Raw genomic sequence first — 16,854 nt, 5'->3', positions numbered from 1 at the left:
TGCCCATTTCATGATTCCTCACAAGAACACCGTTCAGTGCATGCTTAAGTTTTAGCTCAAAGAGGATTTATTGCTCAGTTAACCCCCCAAAACAAAAACAAATAAAGCAAATTTTAGACTATATTGAACCTCCAATAATTGGCTATAAATGCAACTCAGTGCAATTCTTTGGCTTTATTTTTAGGGGAAAAACAAGCCATCACTCCAGGAGTTGTGTAATATTTTTAGTAATATTTGCCACAGTGGTCTGTATATACTTTATTATAAAATTTGTAGTTCAAAATCTCATTACTTAAATGCAAAAAATTATACATTTTGTATGAAAACAGTACACTTTCAGAAAGTGGTAGGCTTCATGAGAGCATGTTCTCCAAAAATCTGCTTGAAGAAGGTGACCTGTTCTTCACAATGTTCTCCTACAAGACAGGACAAAAGGCTTAGTTAGCACAAAATCCTATTATATTGTCCCTAACATCGGTGCGGTGACACTAAAATTCAGAACAAAATCAACTGCACCAGTACTGGTGTTTAGGTTTTTCCTACATGGAAGCAGTTTTTGCTTTACTTGCTTATGTTTTTAGCTTTTTTTCATTAGAAGCAGCTACTATTTTTAAAGTGAACTTCCCTTTTAGGGCCTGTCAGCTGAATAGCCTTAAGTGGACATTTGTGTTAGCTTCTTCTGTTTTTAGTGGTGCGACTGTAAGATTGCCTGTAGTGAAAACTGCAAGATCTGGGTATAGTTCTTCTAGGCTAGAGGCATATGCAGCACAAATTTTGCAATAACTGGGAAGGGAAGTATTAAAGTAGTTAAATGGAAATGGATCGTCCTTTGTTTTGGGTTTAGGTTGAGAGTGTTACCTTGTGAGTCCAAAATTGTGTTGTTCACTAATCCATAATTCTATCTCATGTTCAAGTGATTTCACACAAGAGGAATGAGACAGCAGGGATGGTTTAAGTCAATTTTTTTATGCAGTTAAAAGTTTCAAATAGCTTTTGGTTGAGAATATTCACTTAACTAATTATTTTGAAAGGTTCTTCTGCATGCACACTTTTGTAAACTTGATATTGGGGGAAGGGCGCAACTTAAATGTTTTAATAAACGTAGAGGCTGTTTGTTTATACCTTGATGTGTAACTTGGCTGTGTGCACTGACAAAGAAAGCAACACATGTATAGAATACAGAGAATGTTTGCTGAAGTTCTAAGTAGTAGCTGTCTTAAGGGATGTCTGTACTGCAGCTTGAGCACAAGTGTGCCTGAGGCCCTGGGTCTGCACTTGGGTGATGAGGGGATGTGGCAATGTACCCCTCGCTATTTTTAGTTCAGTGCTGTACTTGTGTTGGGAGGTGCACACTCACCTACTATGGCTATGCTGCAGCTAAAACAGCATGTTAAACACTGTCCTTTTTATAAATTAACTCATTTTTTGACTTATTTGGACCCCCAGTTATGATTAGACTCCTGCCCACTCATTCAAGTTACAAAATTATCTGCTAAATTACAAGTAATGACATCTGTCCTTTCAGGCCTCTTTCTTTGCCTCAAGGGAAGTGTCATGAGTTTTAAACACCTGATGAAAGGCTGGTGTGAATCAGTCTCATAGAAACCTAAATCTTGCCAGTGTTAGAAGCCAACTAGCGCTACAGGAATGTGTACAGTAAGAACGTTTCCACCCCCCCCACCCCACCCCCAAGTAACTTTACTGTAGCCAGGGCAAGTTGGAGTTCTAGCAGCTGTTGGTGGTCAAGCTAAACATGTCCATGTCAGTAAGGTAATGAAATCTTTAGCACGTTTTCTTTGCACAGTAGACAAGACTGAGAGCCTAGTCAAGCCCAAATGCTTTACAGGAATTAGCTAACATGTTTAAGAGCTCTAGTGAACACACACAGCTTTGATCCTAATCAAGACATTATTCTTCCAGCACTAGTCAAATGTAAGCATCAGCCTTTAATTTTTAATATAAGGTAAAGTTGTTTGCCTTTGACAGTGCAGCATATTTTGAAACTAATTATATTCAGGGTTAGAGTGCTTGTTACTACAGCTTAGACATTTCATCTATAACTGGAATCATTATATACATTGTGGGGATAAGGCAGACCACATACAGATACTACAAGTTAGAACTATGGCCCTGCATCTCTCCCCCTTGAGAGCTAACAATTAACTTCCACCGCCAACATTGACCCTGGGGGCATGCCATCTCTAGCCCTCTTCACAATCAAACCAGATGATGTTAGCACAGGTGTGGTGAGCCTGAGAAGGAGCCAGAATTTACTAATGTACATTGCCAAGATCCACAGTAATACATCAGCTGCCTCCCACCCACTGGCAGCTCTGCTGATCAGCACCTCCTGATCAGCTGTTTCATGGTGTGCAGGAGGCTGGGGGAGGGGGGAGAGGGGCAGCTAGAGGTTGAGCACCCCCCAGCACATTGGAAAGTTGGCGCCTGTAACTCCAGCCCTGGAGTTGGTGCCTATACAAGGAGCTGCATGTGGCTCTGGAGCCACAGGTTGATCACCTCCATGTTAGCACAAACATTTTAGCTGTCTTGAGCCAGCGGGGGTAATCTTCACTAACCAGGCCCCAACCTGCTGAACTGGAAGCCACTGCTAACTCAACCACACGTTTACATTAAAGAAAGGCAGATACTAACTCAGTAATTCCATTTTATACCATCCTTTTACCTGGGGTGAAATTAGGGTTCTCTCGTAGCCTCTGATTTCTTTGTTCAAAGAACCTGAATATGGTATAAAAAGCATGTCATCTGCCTTCTTTGCTGCATTAAGGAACTTGCGGGCAGAAACACTGTCATGTCTTCCAACACCCGTGATGAATCGCAAGGCAGCCAGCACCTGGTGCTTGGACAATAGAACCTCTACTATTTCATCATTTGCTGTAGAAAGTCTCTGCAAAGCCAAGTAACAAGATAAAATTAAAACCATAAAGTGCTTATGGAGCGGTGGGTGAAATTCTGTGGCCTGCGTTGTGCAGGAGGTCAGACTAGATGATCATAATGGCCCCTTCTGACCTAAATATCTATGAATCTATGAATTATATTAATACTGTAATACAGCCTTATTTACAGTCACCTCTCCTGTATACTAACTGTCTGATCAGGTACAATACCATGGGGTTTTAGTTCTGGGGGAGAGATAGCTCAGTGGTTTGAGCTTTGGCCTGCTAAACCCAGGATTGAGAGTTCAGTCCTTGAGGGGGCCATTTAGGGATGTGGGGCAAAAATTAGGGATTGGTCCTGCTTTGAGCAGGGGGTTGGACTAGATGATCTCCTGAGGTCCCTTCCAACTCTGATATTCTATGAAATATAAATCAGACATAATTTAAAAGGCAATTTATTGGTTTATGGATCTATTTCGTAGGTAGTTTTTACTTAACCCATGGGAAGAGCACAAACAGCCCGGGGGACCTGTTGAAAGAAAAGGCAGTAACCAATTTTTCTGAAAGTTGTATTTTTTGAATAAATATAACGTGGTAAGGGGACATGAATGCTAATAGTTGATTGCAATACATTCTGAAGTTCAAGCGTAATTCTGTAAGAATTCAGTAGAGGGCAGAACAAAACTTCTAAAGGAAAGAGCCCAGCATAGCTGCTCAGTATTACAGAGCAGGGATAGTTGAGCGGTTGCTATGGAGTTGGAATTAGCACCATCCAATAGAAAAGTAATTGAAGCAGTGTCTGCAGTAGGGTGCAGAAATGTAACAGCCTAGAAAGAGCTATAAAGAGTTTTGTATGTTTTAAGAAGCTGTAGAGATTTAATTTAGTGTGATGTTAAAAGGTAGGACTAAGTACAATGTAAAACTTCAGATCTCTGACTCCTGTCAAAGTAAAGGCGGGGGTGGGAGTATTTCTGTCACTTCTAGTTAGATGCAGATTAGCTAAACTGCACATCAGTTTAAAGAGTAATTGAAATGCTTTTTAAGTAAGTACAAACCTACTGTTTAACATCCCACGTCTTTAACTGAATACACATATATAAAATACAGCTCTTCTACTTATATACTTTCTAATACCCTTTAGTTCAATCGCTAACACTTGAAGATCTTTAAGAAAAGCTGTTTCCTATTCTACTTAAGGTCTGTCTACACTATAAATACTGCTTTGTCAACAGACTCGGTTACAGCAGTGAATATTAAAATCTAGACATCGACTTAACTTGTCCAAGGTTTTATTATGGTTCTGTGATCTAGCTAAATCCCATCTATCTGCAGATTTAAACTATTTGTGACCAAGCAAAGCAAGGTTAGATACAATAATGTAAAAAAGTTGGTGACCAGCCTCTGTTAGTGCTAGTACCACGGGAGCCGCACCAGTGTAGCGCAGCAGTGGGAGATTTAGAAGTGCCAGTGAAGACACGGCCACAAGTGGAAATACCACAGAGAATAAGGCCTTGTCTACACTACAGAGTTTTGTTGACAAAAGTTTATGCTGACATACAGCCGCTACTTTCATTAAACCACAGTTGCATGTCCACACTATGCCCCTTGTCTTGGCAGAGTGCATCCACACTAGCAGCTCTTACATCGACACTGAGAGCAGTGTGCTTTGGGAAGGGTTTGCAGTGCCACATAGGGCAGGTACAGCGTCAATCCCATTGTTCCATGAGCATCCTACTAGATTGCTAGCTACATTTCAACTGAAGCGGGAGTGGAGTGCGGGAGAAGAGTGTGTGATGGAGTGTGTATGTTTCTGTGTGTGGGAGAGACTGTGTGTGTGTGTTGGGGAATTGGGGAGGGGGAGTGTATATGTGAGAGAACACTGCATGCTTTGGGACTGAGTGAGTGTGTCGGCATGCTGTCTCTTTAACTTGAGACAGCAACTGGAAGCAACTAGTCTTAAGGTGGGGGAGGGGAACATCCCCCATACATTAGCCTCCACCTCTCTCCCTGGTTGTGCACTGAGCAGCAGTCCACTCTCCCCTCCCTCCCTGCAGCAGCAGCCTGCCTGCTGCTGTGTTCCTAGTGCTGGAGAGAGTAGGATTCCACATTAATGATTTACACTTTGCTGTGGGACAGAGCAGCATGCTCAGCTGTCAGAACTTCCCGGAGCTTTGAAAGGAGAGGAGCACATGTCTGTGTAGCTCTGTGCAGGGCAGCCGAGATCAAAACAGTGAGCAGAGACATCACTCATGATGGGCATTGTGGGCTACTGGGAGAGGCCTGTTATGGCAACATAACAAATTGTCAAAGTAGACGCTGCTGTTCGTCACTTTAACTTTGCCGCAAAAAGCGTTATGCCTCTCATTGAGGTGGTTTTATTTTGTTGGCAAAATAGGAGAATTTTGCCCCAAAAAAGTAGCAGTCCAGTATGTACACCTTCACGGTTTTGCCAGCAAAGTTGCCTTTTGCCTACAAAACTGTGAAGTATAAATATGGTTTAAGATTGTGGCACATTATCCTTCACTGCTGCTGGAATGTGCAACAGTTTCCTATTGAATATGGTTCACATTACAGAGGTTCCCAAACTGTATTGGTTAACATACCACCACCTTAAAAAACTGGTGTTCTATCAATTCATTTCTCGGCAAGCTCATGTTTGGGGACCCTGTACAAGAATGTATGACTGTACCAGGTATGTCCAGCTGCTTTGGACAAACACAGTTGCTGGATTTTCCTAGTTAAATCACTTAGCAGAATAGTCAACACTGTCATATTTAAGATTATAGATTAATACCCAGTTAAAGACTCCATGATACTTCATGGAAAAAAGAGGAAAACGTTGCATTAAAGAAAATGCTTTTAAAAGTTTTTAAAAAAACAAAAAACAAAACTAATTATTCTTTCCACTTCTATAGAGGGATATTTACAAGAAAAACTGGATGTGTCTCTTGTTGGTGGGAGTGGTGGTGGTATAATTCTGCTGGCAATAAGCAGCAGAAAGGGATGAATTTAAGTCCTTTAAGATCTTGTTTTCATGTTAGCATTAAGCTGTTTTGGCAAAAATATTGTATTAATAGAAGTCTTCCTAAATATTTTTGAACACTTCTGTGGGGCACCACTAGACTTTGCAAATGAATGTGGGGAAGTCGCATCTTAGACTTTTGTTTGCATGTTTGGATCGCTGGAAAGTTAAAGTGTTTGTCTAACCTGTTCTTAAAAATCTCCAGTGATGGGAATTTCACAGCCTCCTTTGGAAGCCTATTCCAATGCTTAACTATCCATACAATTAGAAAATTTTTCCTAACATCTAACCTAAATCTCCCTTGGTGCAGATTAAGCTGATTACTTCTTGTCTTACCTTCAGTGGATGTGGAGGACAGTTGATCACTGTCCTATTTATAACAGTCCTTAACATAATTGAAGACTTATCAGGCCTTTTCTCAAGGCTAAACATACCCAGTTTTTTAACTTTTCTTCATGGGTCACGTTTTCTAACACTTTTTTATTATTTTTGTTGCCCTCCAGTTTGTCCACATTTTTCCTAAAGTGTGGTTCCTACAACTGGACACAATACTCCAGCTAAGGCCTCACCATTGCTGAGTAGAGTGGGACAGTTAGCTCCTGTCTTGCGTATGACACCTCTGTTAATATATACCAGATGTATTTTTCACAACTATACATACTGTTGGCTCATAATTGGTTTGTGATCCACAATAACCCCCAGATCCTTTGAAGCCAGGGGTGGCCAACCTGTAGCTCCGGAGCCACATGTGGCTCTTCAGAAGTGAATACGCGGCTCCTTGTAGAGGCACTGACCCCAGGGCTGGAGCTACAGGCGCCAACTTTCCAGTGTGCCAGGGGGTGCTCACTGCTCAACCCCTGGCTCTGCCACAGGCCCATCCCTTCCCATGCCCTCCCCTGAGCCTGCCATGCCTTTGCTTCTCCCCCTCCTCCCCCACCCTGAGCCTCCTGCATGCCACAAACAGCTGATTGGGAGGTGCGGCAAGAGAGAGGGAGCGGGGCTGGGGGGAGCTGATAGGGGAGCTCCTGACATATTACTGTGGCTCTTTGGCAATGTACATTGGTAAATTCTGGCTCCTTCTCAGGCTGAGGTTGGCCACCCCTGCTTTGAAGCAGTAATACTCCCTACCAGTTATTCCAGGGGAGGCCAACCTGTGGCTCCGGAGCCAAATGCAGCTCTTCAGAAGTTAATATACGTCTCCTTGTATAGGCACCGACTCCGGGGCTGGAGCTACAGGTGCCAACTTTCCAGCGTGACTGGGGGTGCTCACTGCTCAACCCCTGGCTCTGCCACAGGCCCTGCCTCCACTCCACCCCTTCCCACCGCCTTCCCCCCAGAGCCTCTTGCATGCCATGAAACCGCTGCTCAGGAGGTGAGGGGAAGGAGGGGGAGGAGCTGATGGGCGGGGCTTCAGATGGGTGGGAGGTGCTGGGAGCAGGGTCAGGGAGCTGATGGGGGGGCTGCTGACATAGTACTGTGGCTCTTTGGTAATGTACATTGGTAAATTCTGGCTCCTTCTCAGGCTCAGGTTGGCCACCCCTGAGTTATTCCCCTTTTCGTGTCTGTGCACTTGGTTTTGCTTCCTAAGTGTAGAACTGTGCTTTTGACATTATTTAATTGTTGATTTCAGACTAATTCTCCACTTTGTCTAGGTCATTTTGAATTCTAATCCTGTCTTCCAAAGTACTTGCAACCCGATCATCTGCAAATTTTATAAGGATATAATACACTCCGTTATCCAAGTCATTAATGAAAATATTGAATAGTACTGGATCCTGCAGGACCCCATCAGTAACTACTCTGAGTGCAGTCTCTCTGGTTGTACACCCATCTTACAGTAAAGGTAACCTGTAAAGCAGTGGTTCTCAAACTGTATTTTTTCCGCGGACCACTTGAAAATTGCTGAGGGTCTTGGCGGACCACTTAATGATCTTTCCAAATGTTGTTTGTACCATTAGCTAACTATTGTAAAGTGCTTTGGATAAAATTAACTTCTTTTTGTTCTACAGATAAAAGCACATAACTCATATTTTCATGTCAGTAGTTTTACCTTTCAAATGCGATGGATGTGCCCTCTCTACCCCACCATGGCAACCCCTGAGCTGGGGCTGGGAAGGAGGGTGGTCTCTCCCCAGCAACCGCAGCCCTGGAGCTGGGGAAAGTCGCCTCTTTGTCTGGCCGCCACAGCCCTGCACATCCCAAATTCACCCTACCCCCTCTTCTCACCCCACTGCCCCCTCCCCGCCTGCGCAGCTCCACTAATTAGGTGGGTGGCCCTTCATGGTCTTGTGTCGGCCACCCAGGCACACACCTTAGAGGGAACTATCTGCAGACCACCTGAATGAAGCTCGCAGACCACTGGTGGTCCATGGACCACAGTTTGAAAACCTCTGCTATAAAGGACTTCTTAAAACTGGGTTTGCCCTGTTTTGATTCTTTAACATATAAAAGATATGTAATATTACACTCACGCACACCCCAAAAAAAAATCCCTTAGAAATATTGTAAATGTCAAGTGTAGACTTCCCTGGTTTCACAGCAGGACATGAAGGGTACAGGCTCATGAATTTGAATTGGGAACTCTGTTATGCTGTAATTGAAGTGTTATTTACATTTTAACAAACACAAATGAAAAATAGTTTTAATCAGGCCTTGCTACCCAGGAAAGATTTTTTTGGTCTAACCTAAAGTGTGAATTTAAACCAGCGTAGTTATACTGACAGGTTTCAGAGTAACAGCCGTGTTAGTCTGTATTCGCAAAAAGAAAAGGAGGACTTGTGGCACCTTAGAGACTAACCAATTTATTAGAGCATAAGCTTTCGTGAGCTACAGCTCACTTCCTCAGATGCATATCGTGGAAACTGCAGCAGGCTTTATATATACACAGAGAATATGAAACAATACCTATTCCCACCCCACTGTCCTGCTGGTAATAGCTTATCTAAAGTGATTTCCAGCACAAATCCAGGTTTTCTCACCCTCCACCCCCCCACACAAATTCACTCTCCTGCAGGAGAGAGTGAATTTGTGTGGGGGGGTGGAGGGTGAGAAAACCTGGATTTGTGCTGGAAATCACTTTAGATAAGCTATTACCAGCAGGACAGTGGGGTGGGAATAGGTATTGTTTCATATTCTCTGTGTATATATAAAGCCTGCTGCAGTTTCCACGATATGCATCTGAGGAAGTGAGCTGTAGCTCACGAAAGCTTATGCTCTAATAAATTGGTTAGTCTCTAAGGTGCCACAAGTCCTCCTTTTCTTTTTGCGTAGTTATACTGATATACTTCCCCGCTCCCCAGATTAACACTCTTAGGCATAATCTACATGGGAATATTTTTGGTATATCTTTAGATTTTATTGGCGTAAACTGCCTTGCATCCACACATGAATTATCTTTTTGTTTCATCTTGTGTTTTATCCTGCTATAATTAATCCACTTTGGATGTGACATAATTCTATTTCGGAATGAGTATTATACTGCTATAAGATTCATGTGGATGCATCCCCATTTTGAATTACCGGTACTTCTGTCAGTTAGCCCTCTAACAGCTATCCCACTCTGCATTGTTTCACATCTGGATTGGCCTGTCTGGTTATCTGAGCAGTCTCTGCTGCTTTGGAGTCCTCTCAAGACTCTCTCTCTCTCTCTCTCTGGTTTAAATGATGGCATACACACAAGCACATCTGCTTGTAACTCTAGTTCAGATGCCAAGTCCATTACAGCCACTATGTCCAGTGCTTTCACATTGTCTCATCAGGAGATCCTGGACTTCCTTTCTTTCTAGAGCAGTGGTTTTCAACTGTTGGTCCGTGGACTCCTGGGGCTCCACAGACTATCGTAAGATTTTCAAAGAGGTCCGCACCTCCATTTGAAATTTTTTAGGGGTCTGCAAATGAAAGGTTGAAAACCACTGCTCTAGAGAGAGGAACAAGTTCAGTCTCATCCTTCCAGTAGTCACTGGAATGCAAATTTAGCAGCGTAAATGCAGGAAAAGCAGTACTCCCAGAACACGTGCCAGCACTGTGCCAAAGCCATGGTCTTGTGACAGAACTACAAAAATGTCAAAGAGAAAAAACACCTGTCATATTGCTCCCAATATGTGTGCTGGACTGGATTTTTTGCTCGAGAGGCCACCACAAAACTCAATATATGTTGGACAGTTTGGCCATGGCCCACGATGAGGCAGACATGCCTTCAGAAACCGCATAGGAAACTGGATCCCACGCAGGAGAAAATTTCCCTGGACAACACGATCTCTTTGGTATGCCTTACTGCCATCCAGAGATCCATTTGGAGACACCCCTGAGACCCAGTCAGAGCGACAGAATGACAATGACATCCTCATCCAGTAAAGTATAAGGTGCTGTATTACAATTAGCTGTCTTGTTGTGCCTATTTGTGGGATTTGAAAACCTGTCTTCTGGATGCTGGGTTTGCACTGTCGTGGCATGGCAGCTGGTTTGTCCTCTGCTTACTTGGCTTTTCTGCAGCCTCTGCACTCAAGGTGGCATCCAAGTTGGAAAATTAAACTACTAAGAGCATCTTTTTTTCCAAAAATTCTTACTGTTTTATCCCTAAATCAAAATGTGCCTCCCTACTTTCTCCTTGCAACTTGACTCAGGCGGTGCCATAAAAAAATGTTAAAACAGTCATCCAAAGTGGTTGGTTGTAGAAAAATTAAAAAAAAAAGAAGTGTACCAGTAAGAAATGCATAAAAGACCATAACTTAGTCACTGCTCTGAACTCTTTTAGATTTTAGAATTTTCAAACTAAAATTTTAACAAGGTAAATTGGCCACTTGTGGTTAGAGGATTTATGCAGCAAGAGAAGAACAAGTGAGAAAGGACAACTAGGAACATGCCGAGGAGCTGTCGAGAGTGTATGGACCAGTTGGACAGAGAAATAGACTTGCAGGAAAGGATGTTGAATATGACGCAGAAGCAGATAAATTAGCTGGAGGACTTTGTTATGCTGTGCTCACATGGACAACACCTTAACCTAATTAATCCTATTGAGAATACAGCAAATTTGAGATTCCCTTTTCACACCCCCAACTGCAAAGGATAGACAGTTCCCACAACATTCTACCCCTGAAGATAAGGAGAACAGTTACAATCCCACCTTCTTATTTTTGTGATCCCATCTATACAAACAAGTTGATTCTGTCCTTTTGCCTATTTCTGCACCATTTTATGTATTCTTCATTGAGTGCTTGTTCATATCGATTCCAATTAGGTGTGTGCGTACCACATGCACAGTTTTCTGGAAGGCTTTTTCCCTAGCAGCACCTATCGGGTCGGCTCTGGAGCCCCCTAGAGCTGCGCCTTCATGGCCCTGCCAACCCGCTGCCTCTCCAGTTCCTTCTTACCGTCAGTGGCAGTCGTCAGAACGTTTTGTCTCTCATCTTCAACAAGCGATCCTCTAGTGTATTTCCTGTAAATAGTTAAAGATAGTTTAAAAATTGTTTGTTAGTTAGATATGTGGACTTGGGGTACTGGGGGGTCCCTCTCCCAGGCCTGGGGCATTCCTTGGACCCAGGAGTTTTAGCCGTGCGGGGTTTGCCAGAAGCCTGTGCCAAAGGGCGACCCACACTCAGCTTGCTTAAAGTGCTTGGGGGAGTCCCATCAAGCGGACAGGTGCAAGATCTGTAGAAGCTTTTGCCCCCACACGAAGGAGGAGAGGGATCACAGACTAAAGTTGCTACGAATTGGAAGCAGCTCTCCGCCCTCAGTCTGAGTCGAGCACCATGGAGGCAGCACCGGGCTCCTGAGCGTCGGTGCGCAGCGCCCTAGCTGTGGTCCAGAAAGTGCCGAGGAAAGACTCTGGGGTCAGAGACCTTCGGCACCAGCATTCCCCAGCACTGAACATTGCACGGGATCAATCTCGGCACTGCTCACGGTCTCCTGCTCCGAAGCAGCAGCACAGGAAGACTGATAGAGGGCGCTCCCATTCCTGCGCACAGGAACGTGAACCCAAGGGAGGGAGACTGCACCTGTCCTCCAGCTCAACAGCCACCGTTGACTCTGGGCCCACGGAAGGGACTGATGAGTCCAGTGCCACCGGAGGAGACCCAGGTGGCAGATTTGGACCATTCTTCCACACCCGAGACTTATGAGGCAGTGCAGAACCTGATAACATTGACAGGCCCGCACTCCCCCGACCGTGGTTCACAGCACCACTCCCAAGTCCCCAAACGACTCAGAGGTCACCGGTGAAGTCTAGGGGCAAGCCAGTTATGACTCGGCAATAATCTATGTCGCCCCGGCACTGATCCCTGTCACCGACAGGCACGGCACCACAATGGGCCATGCACGTGGACTCATTAGAGTCCACATCGGATACTGACACACGTGTGTCCCAGAGAAACCAGCATCATAGCCACTAGCACTCCCAGTCAGCGGGGCTGACCCAAACCTTTCCTGTGGTACTGTGGCCACCACAATGGCAGGTACCGGCTCAGATGCCAACCCAGTGGCCTTTCTGGACCCCATGGGCTTACCACCAGTCCCAGGGGTCCACCTCAGTACACTCCCTTTCTGTCACATCCAAGAGAAGAACTGCGTCTAGGGCTAGGGATTTCTCCCGGGCATCAGCCACCGTTGCCAGCACCATGATTGGTACCGCGCCTGGCACTGACAACAGACCCAGCACTGGACCTGGCACCGTGGCTACACTTAGTACCATGGACAGTACTATCACCGCAGCAGAGTCCAGCACCGAAGCAGACCCTGACTTGGCGGCAGAGCTGAAGCATTTTGAGGAGCTGGAATGGCAGGAGGGCCCCTCCCATATTCCGGGCTCCTCCTCATCGTTTCCAAATGAGGCGATGGCAGGGACATCCTCGGGAGGGGCCCCGCCCTTCCCGACAGCAGAGCCCACCTTGAACTTCTAAGGCAGATAGCTCAGAACCTCAGGGTACAGATGGAGGAGTTCACCTAGGTGTCAGACCCAATGGTAGACATTTTATCCCTGGCAAGACCCACCAGGGTGGCCCTTCCCCTGATAAAGACCATTCAGGAGAACACACAAACCCTGTGGCAAACACCATTCTCTCTGGCTCCTACAGCTAAGGGAGTCAAGAGAAAGTACTTTGTACCCTCCAAGGAATACTTGTTTACCCACCCCACACTGGACTGGGGAGTGGCGACTGTTAACGCGAAGGAAAAGCATGGATCTACCCCTTGAGCTAAGGATGCAAAGAAGCTGGACCTCTTTGGGCGGAAGATATACTCCACCAGAGGGCTCCAGCTTCGGATTGCAAACCAGCAGGTGATCCTTAGCCGATATACATAGTCTTGGAACACAATGTCCAACTTCTTGGACCTTGTCCCACCAGATTCTAAGCCAGAATTCTCAACTCTTGTGGATGAGGACAAGATGGTCGCCAGGATGTTGCTGCAAGCAGCATTAGACTCAGCGGACTCTGCAATGTGGACTATGGCTTCGGGCATCGCAATGCGCTATTGCTCATGGCTGCAGGCCTCATGCCTCCCTGGGGAGGTCCAACAGACAATATCATTCGAGGGGGCCGCATTATTTTCAGAGAAAACGGACTCGAGACTCCACAATCTGAAAGACTCCTGAGCCACTCTAAGATAGCTGGGTCTGCACACCCCTGCCACCCAGCATAGATAATTTAGGCCTCCGCCCACAACACTACCATACCAGAGGCAGTTTAGGCGGGACAAGAACCGTAGGCGTCCCAGAAACGAGAACTGCCATCGCCAACCCACAAATAACAGGGGGTCTGGGTCGTCCAGACTGCCACCAGGCCATAGGCTGACACTTTGAGGATGCTTCCGTGGGTGTTATAGCAATCTCTCAACTGGCTCCTTCTTTCCGGTTTTCGGAACGTCTGTCCCATTTTTATCAAGCGTGGTCCCAAATCACCTCAGACTGTTGGGTACTTCGCACGGTAGAGGTAGGATATTCTCTCCAGTTTTCCTCACCTCCCTTCCCCGTCCCTCTTCAGGGACCCCTCTCGAGCAACTTCTCGTTCAGGAGGTACAAACCTTCCTATCAGCAGGGGCTGTGGAGGAGGTTACGCCGAAGCTCAGGGGAAAGGGGTTTTACTCCGTGGTATTTCCTAATACTGAAAGTAAAAGGGGGCCTCAGACCCATCTTGCACCTGTGCAATCTCAACAAGTTCATGAAGAAACTAAAGTTTTGAATGGTCTCTTTGGCCACTATCATCCCATCTCTGTATCCAGGAGATTGGTATGCCGCCCTCAATTTGAAGGATGCATATTTCCACCTTTCCATAATCTCGCCCCACAGGCGCTTCTTAAGGTTTATAGTCGGGAGTTCCCATTACCAATTCACAGTACTACTGTTCGGCCTATCATCGGCACCTCGGGTGTTTACCAAATGTATGTCAGTTGTCGCCGCTTTTCTGCAGAAAAGGCAGGTTCAGGTATTTTCTTACCTAGATGACTGGCTAGTCAAGGGCCAGTCCAGAACACAAGTGGATCAACAAGTCTTCCTCATAAGATCCACCTTCAATACATTGGGCTTCCCCTTAAATAGTCAAAAGTCAATGCTCACCCCCTACTCAGAGAATAGAGTTCATTGGGGCAATGCTAGACTCAGCATAGGCCAGAGTGTTCCTACCCCAGTCCTGCTTTCAGGCCATTCATGACATCATACAGGACCTCAAACGATTCCCTATACACAATAAGGAGTTGCTTAAAACTCCTAGGTCACATGGCATCTTGCACATATGTAGTGCAACAGGTGAGGCTCAGACTCAGACCTCTCCAAGCTTGGCTGGCATTTGGCATTGGTCAAATAGGCACAATCTAGACATGGTGGTTAGTCTTCCACCGGACGTGCTCAAGTCTCTTCACTGGTGGTTCAACCACACTTGGTGGGCGCAGGGGTCACGTTTTCCAAATCCCGCCCATCCCAATGTCTGACCACCGATGCCTCGACCGTGGGGTGGAGAGCACACCTTAGGGAGCACAGAACTGAAGTCCTCTGGTCTCAGAAGGAACCGATGCTTCACATCAATGTAAGGGAGTTCAGGGCGTTCACGTACACCACGCTACTGGAGCTGTCGGTGGACACTCCAATCACTCGACCACTAGTTCCGGACCTCATCACTCAACATCACGGAAGGCTTCGACACCCCAATCTCGAGTCTCTCCACCTCATGACTTAGAAGCTGCGTGGTTGAACCCGCTAGAGCTTACATGCTCAGACTCCGTTAGGGGGGTTCTTCTGGGTAGCAGAAAGCCTTCAACCAGAGCAACTTACCTAGCCAAGTGGAAGAGATTCACGATTTGATGCTTGCGGAGTCGTATTGCTCCAACACAATTGTCAGTCCCCTTTATCTTATCAGTATCCTTTTAACTACCTCCTAAAGTTGAAACAGCACAGCTTGTCTCGCTCCTTGATAAAGGCTCACCTGGCTGCATCTCAGCTTTTCACCCAGGAGAGCATGGACGCACCATCTTCACTAACTAATCGGTGCGGCAGTTCTTCAAGTGGTTAGACAGATTATATTCTCATATTCACCGGTCCACTGCCGCTTGGGACCTTAACTTGGTACTCTCAAGGCTGATGGGACCCCCTAGCTATGTGCTCAGTCCTCTACCTTTCCTACAGGGTGGCCTTTTTGGTTGCAATAACATCAGCCAGAAGGGCGTCCAAGCTCAAGGCTCTCACATCCGACCCTCTGTATACCATTTTCTACAAAGATAAGGTGCAACTGTGACCCCACCCGGTGTTCCTTCCGAGGCTGGTCTTGAGTTTCCATGCCAATCAAGATATATTCCTTCAGGTCTTTTTCCTGAAACCCCATGCCAATAGCCACGAGCAGGGGCTCCATTTCCTGGATGTGCGCCATGCATTGGCTTTTTACAATGAACAAACTAAACCATTCCGTAAGTCGAACCAGCTGTTTGTTCCTGTGGCGGACAGGATGAAAGGCCTCCCAGTGTCCACACAAAGGATATCGTCGTGGATCACATCCTGTATCTGAGTTTGCTACTACCTCACTAAGGTCCCTGCCCCCACTCTGACTGCACACTCCACTAGAGCTCAGGTTTCTTTGGTGGCCTTTCTGGCCCAGGTACCAATCCAGGAGATATGTAGAGCACCTACGCGGTCTTTGGTCCACACCTTCACTTCATATTAAGCCAGTACTCCAGGGATGATGCAGTGTTAGGCAGGGCTGAGCTTCAATCAGTGATTCCATAAACTCCGATCCCACCTCCTGGTAAGGCTTGGGAGTCAACTAATTGGAATCGATATGAGCAAGCACTCGAAGAAGAAAAACGGTTACTCGCCTTCTCTTAAATCTTGTTCTTCAAGACGTGTTGCTCATATCCAGTCCAAACCCACCCGCCTTCCCTTCTGTCGGAGTATCCGGCAAGAAGGAACTGGAGAGGCGGCGGGTCGTCAGGGCCCTATATGCAGCGCCCTGAGGGCGCAACTCCAGGGGGCTTCAGAGCTGACCCATGCTGCTAGGGGAAAACCCTTCCAGCGAACTGTGTGCACAGCGTGCGCACACCTAATTGGAATGGATATGAGCACATCTCAAAGAACAACAGTTACAAGAAGGTGAGTAACCTTTTTTTTTTTTTTTTTTAAGTTTACACTTGGTCCTTCCAACCCGTTCCACCCCCGCCAATCAAATTATTCATGTTTTAAGTTGCCCTACGTTGAAAAATTCACTTAGACACAACTTTCTCTACCATCAGTTCCTAATAAAATCAATTCAGAGTCTATGCTACATTGTATACACTTCATTTATTAAATTACATTACTTTCATTTTCCTTCTCTCTACCATGCGGTCTAAGTACATGCACAGTGATTTCCTGTCTCACATGGGGGAATTGGATAGAGGCGTCCTCTCTAGCTGGTCATAACCTCTCAGAAGTCTCTTCACTTCCCACACATTGATGAGGCTCTCTTCCTTGCTCTCAGATTTGGA

At 45.8% G+C, this 16,854-nt stretch overlaps 1 protein-coding gene across 2 annotated transcripts in view; it reads left to right on the top strand.

The window, feature by feature from the left end:
* Positions 1-16,854, top strand: part of FAM210A (family with sequence similarity 210 member A) — a 31,469-nt gene that overhangs the window by 3,025 nt on the left and 11,590 nt on the right. The window contains exon 2 of one of the 2 annotated variants that reach the window (XM_073331686.1): positions 7,569-7,759. The exons of the other annotated variant lie outside the window; for it this stretch is intronic. The gene's annotated coding sequence lies outside the window, so the exon portion shown is untranslated. The remainder of the gene's footprint in view (positions 1-7,568; positions 7,760-16,854) is intronic. 2 annotated transcript variants of the gene reach the window in all.

This window comes from Lepidochelys kempii, chromosome 2 (assembly GCF_965140265.1).
Source record: "Lepidochelys kempii isolate rLepKem1 chromosome 2, rLepKem1.hap2, whole genome shotgun sequence".
Classification (NCBI taxonomy): Eukaryota; Metazoa; Chordata; order Testudines; family Cheloniidae; genus Lepidochelys; species Lepidochelys kempii.
This window is presented reverse-complemented; position numbering and strand designations above follow the sequence as displayed.